This window comes from Lepidochelys kempii, chromosome 28, assembly GCF_965140285.1.
Source record: "Lepidochelys kempii isolate rLepKem1 chromosome 28, rLepKem1.hap1, whole genome shotgun sequence".
NCBI lineage: Eukaryota > Metazoa > Chordata > Testudines > Cheloniidae > Lepidochelys > Lepidochelys kempii.
The window spans coordinates 4302910-4307891 of NC_136407.1; the positions used below are offsets into that span (position 1 = coordinate 4302910).

Below are 4982 nucleotides of genomic sequence, written 5' to 3' on the forward strand. Positions count from 1 at the left end.
ACATGGGCAATAGAAACCAGGGTTCCAGGTAAGGCTTGAATTCATAACCCCAGCAGCAGTCCCCTTTGCACTAACCAGTTGCACCCACTGCACGTGCTTCTTACGCAAAATAGGCCATTATCAGTCTCTGTGGTTCACATCTTTGCCTGGTAATTGAAAGGTGGATGGTTCAAACCTAACTAAAGACGTGGCTTTTCAGTGAGGAGACTCCAGTACATTTTAACAGGAAGAAAATCTCCTCTATTCTGGTCTAGCCCCATTTGACTCCTTCTGCCTGTCTTCTCGCCCCCCAGTCTCTTTCCTTCCCCATTGGGGCCCTGCAGAGAGGAGCCCCAGTCAGAGTCTGTATCCCATAAAGGGAGGGAGGGGTCACTCTAAAACATTGATAATGGGGAGAGGAGGGGTGCGTGGTTAGGGGGAGAAAGGGTGGAGAACTAACAGTGGGGCCCAGAGAGATTCCCCCACAGATCGGGGAGATACCCTGCTGCCCACCATCAGCCAGCTGTGGGAAGAAGAACTTGGGATTGCTTGGGGAAGCCACTTTTAAAAACACAAGTGTAATATGCTAATTATATTTTAATAAAACCAAAGCCTCTTCAAACCCAGTGTCACAATCACTGGGATGACTTTGTCCTGATATTTTACTGGCCACAGCCACAAAACGAGTCAAATTACAGCTCCCGTTCGGAGTCAATGCACACACAAGAATCCAGAGGCTTTTCATTCCTTAGATTCTGCCGCCATTTCATTTCTATCCTGTTCCAAGATTTATCGTTGTGCAAAGCAACATTATGCCCTTGGGAGTGTCCTCCCTGGTCCCGCCTGCCACCCCCGGGCAATTTAAAAGGGCCCGGGTCTCCCGCCATCACCACTGGCAACACAAGGGGGCTAAGACATGCCACTCCCGGAAGTGGCTAGCACGTCCCTGTGGCCCCTGAGGCAGGGGGGTCTCCACACTATGCCCCTGCCCTGAGCGCCAACTCTGCCAACTGTGGCAATGGGAGCTGCGGGGGTGGAGTCTGCGGGCAGCGGTGCGCAGGGACGCCCCCGGCCCTCCCGCTTAGGGGCTGATGCTAGAGGGGGGTGGGGGTTGCTTTCAGGAGATGCCTGAGGTAAACACCGCACCCCTCACCCACTCCCACACCACCAACCCCCTGCCCCAGTCCAGACCTCACACCCACACCCAAACTCTCTCCAAGAGCCTGCCCTCCGCACCTCCTCCTGCACCCCAACCCCCTGCATGAGCCCAGACCCTGCACCCAAACTCTCTCCCAGAGCCTTAGGCAGGTGTGGGGGGTGGGGGCAGGACTTGATCTCATTCTGGGCACCACCAACAATTATACAAACCTGCTGCCCCTGTCCAACCCAACCTTCTGCTGATGCACCTCAGCCCCCACCCGTGCACGGTTTGAAGCTTGCATTGCTTAAATTCCAGGACACTGGGGGATTTCAGCTCCCTTTGTCCAGAGGGAACCTTCACCCCACTCCCAACCAGATTCGTGTCCATGGGATGACTGTAAGAGGGCTGAGTACTTCTGTGTCTTTTCTCTCTCTAGGACAGGCCAGGGCATCTGGGGCATCTGAGCACCCAGGACCTTCTGTGGAGCTGCCCTTCCCCTTCCCCTTCTATGGTCTCATCTGTCATTGACTCCAGACTTTTTTCTATCCATCGTCAGCACCATCCCAAGCCAGCTGCACTCACCTCAAAAGGACAGCATCCCCTGGTGGGTGTAAATCACTGACCTCTCTCCTCTCTGAGCACTGACTGCTCCTCCGTTTCCTTGCCCCTCAGTCTGGGCAGATGGGACCTTCCCCTCCAGTGCTGGAGGATTCTCCCTTCTCATCCACCATTGACCCAAACAGCACAGCAGGTGGGAATCTTAAAAGTACCAAGGTGACTTCGAAGCAGAAACCCCCCCAGACCTTCCATGCAATTGGCATTTGCCCCTCACGGAGCAGGATTGAAACTCGTGCAAGCAGACTGGTGGGCCACATCCCTGATGGGCATGAGCAAAGCAGCCGGGTGAAAAGAGAACTTGGAGATGCTGGGGATTGAACCCAGGGCCTCATACATGCAAAGCATGCGCTCTACCACTGAGCTACATCCCCAGATGGGCTACAGCTGCTATGGGTTACACTCAGAGCCCCCCCCCCCGCCTGTTTCCAGAGTGTCTGGGAGCCTAAAAGCAGCATGAGGGACAGAGTCCCTGCTCTGAGGGCCAAACCTGCTGTCCTGGAGGTTGCTGGTTCTTAGGGGGCACTTTGCAGCAGGGCCAGATTCTATGTGTGGGGCAGAGAGAGTGCCTGCCCTGGACTCAGGGGCAGAGATACACTCAGCCCTCTCCCCTGCATTGGTGGGGGGAGGGTGCTGCAATCCCCTGCTGGAAGGTCATGGGGGAGAGGGGGAGGGCGCTGTGAGCAGCTCAACCCCTGACCCTGCTGGCAGAAGTGGTGTGGGGAGCTCCAGGTGTTTCTAGGATCTACTAGTTCCACTTGCCTGTAAAGTCCAGCTTTCCCCAGCACATTCCCTGTGGTGTAATTGGGTCGCTGTTTCTATGGCTGAACAGCAAAGAATCGCTCCCAGTTTCCTTTCTATCTGCAGTAAGATTAGCCTGTGTCGGTGGTTAATGAGGTGGATCTAGTTGTAGATGGTTATTCATTCCCCACCTTGACAATTCAGACAGTCCCTATCCCATGCAGATCTCCAGCACCTCAGTGATCCTGGTAGCAGGGGTTGGGTCTTCTCTGAGGCCCTGAGATTTTCAGGGTTCTTTTCCCCCTCCACCTGGAGTGAACTCACTGCTAAGGCTGGAGGTGCCCAGGGCCCCCTACTTGTCCACTGTTTCCATCGCAGAAGAGGAAGATTCCATGGAATTTGACACCCTGCTCTGCACGAGGGACAGAGAAAGATCTTGCTGTTCCTGTATCTGTGCAAAGAAAATTGTGCTTCTGTATGAAAGAGAGGCGGGAAATAGCCCCACGGTGGGACAATATCCTCAGGATTAAGAGTAAAGGACTCAGGCTGAGAACTGATTTCACTCCACTCATCTGGGATTTAACAAATTGTCTTCCATGGAGACACTTGTGACATTGATCCAGACTCTGGGGGTTTGGGCTGCTTTAACTCATGGTAAAATCGTGAACTTGATTCCAAGAAGGGAGAGAGGAGAAGCCTGAAGCTGACTAGTCCCTGGTTGGGGTCTCATGGAAAATGGGAAACATCCTTTGCTGCTCCCAGGGGACAGCAGCTACTGGCGACATAACAGGGCTGGGATGAAAGGGGAATGTTTCATGGACTTTATGTGCACAGGGCCCCACTAACTCTGAATCCTCCATTGTAGCAGGAATTTAGAAAGTCACACCTCGGTCAACGGCAGGATGGGGGTTTGAAAAGAGATTATTTTTTTCTCCCCTTCATGAGAAAGAAAGTAAGGGCTGGCCACTCAGGTGCAGAATACCATTTTTTCCTCTGGCTGAGGAGCTGGAAATCAGGCACAGACGACTGGTGTCTGCCGAAAGAGGTGGGGGGGCACAATTTCAAGGTTCAGCCCCACCCCCTTATGATCAACAGCCGCTCCCAGGTGTGAACAATGCAGGGAGGGGAAGCAGCAAAGGCAGCCCCCCTCCAGCAGCTGCTCTGCAGGGAGGGAGCCTGGCCGCACCACATGATGTAGCAGGGATGCTAACCCAGGGGGGGCTCATGACCCCACATAGCGCCCTCTGCAAGTCTTGCCTCTGAAATTAGGAGAACTCGTGAGTTCAAGGCACAGCTGCACAGCCAGAAAAAAGCCCAGCACTACACGCCCAGGGTGAAGGGGTGTGCTAAAGCCTGGCATCGAGCCAGAAACCTTCAGATCATCCATCTCATGCACTCCCAGCTGAGCTACTTTGGAAACGACTGATCCAACCAGGAAGCCTTAATACACGTGCTGCAGCTCACGCTAGGAAGATGTAAATCTGGATGTCACAATGCAGGAGACAAGCAGTAGACTTGGTCTGGAAGGGCAGGCTGGGGTTTCCTATATCCCATTCACTCAAGCCAGCACCTGCCCCCTGACAAGCTGCCGCTGGTGACCCCAGGTTGGCCAAAAAGAAGCAGCTGTTCTCACTGGAACAAGTCCACCCACGGCTCGCAGGCAACTCCCAAGCCCACCACAGCACACCATCTTGGCCAGAAAGGAGCCCACTCAGACTAACCATTGCTTATTTTCTTTCCACCCAGAACCCAGCTTCTTCCCCAGGGCTGCAAGTAGAAATCCTTGGGAAGCCAAAAGGCAGGCACAGGATTCTACCTCCCAGCAGCCAACTGCACCTCCCCAGGCTTTGGCAGAATGAATGGTGGTGCTCTACTAACCCCACTTAGCGGCACTGAGGTGCGTAGTTTCTGTCCTGCCTTCCTCAGCATGACTTTCCTCTTTCGCCCCATTCCTGCCTCACTTCCTCCTTTGGCAAGTCATGCAAAGGAGGCCAGCCGGAAGAGCCGGCCTCAGTAGGCCAACGTCCAAGGGCAGAGGAGGCCAAGTCAAAAGGCTCCAAAAGGTGACTAGCCTAGATCCTGCAGCTTTCCCCAGTTGATGCTAGGCGCTTATCTCAGCTCATTTCACCACCCTCTGTCATGCAGGTTGGGTTTATCCCAGGGACAGAAGAGTGGCAGAAGGAGGAATGCCTTGCTGGACTGCAAAGGGAGCTGGGAAAAGTAAGCCATCATGTTCCTGCATGGTCTCAAACCTGGGGCCTCTTGTGTGTTGGGAAAACATGATAACCACTACACTACAGAAGGTTTGTAGCAGGGCTCCACCTCACCTTTCAAATTCCATCCACTTGGCTGGCCCTTGTCCTGGCACACACCAATGGGCAAACCTGGAGAAAGTGGTGGCAGTCCTTCAGTAGGTCAGCTGGTAGAGCAAAGGACTGGAGCCGGCACTCAGGAAGTCATCCTTACGTCGCCCTTGTCACTCCAGCTTAAAGGAGAGCTTCTTTTT

General features: G+C 54.0%; 1 non-coding gene across 1 annotated transcript; it reads right to left on the reverse strand.

Annotated features, from left to right (window-relative positions):
- Positions 1–2037: 2037 nt before the first annotated feature.
- Positions 2038–2109, reverse strand: TRNAA-UGC (transfer RNA alanine (anticodon UGC)). The gene has a single exon. It is a non-coding gene; the product is annotated as a tRNA-Ala (tRNA).
- Between the last annotated feature and the right edge of the window lie 2873 nt (positions 2110–4982).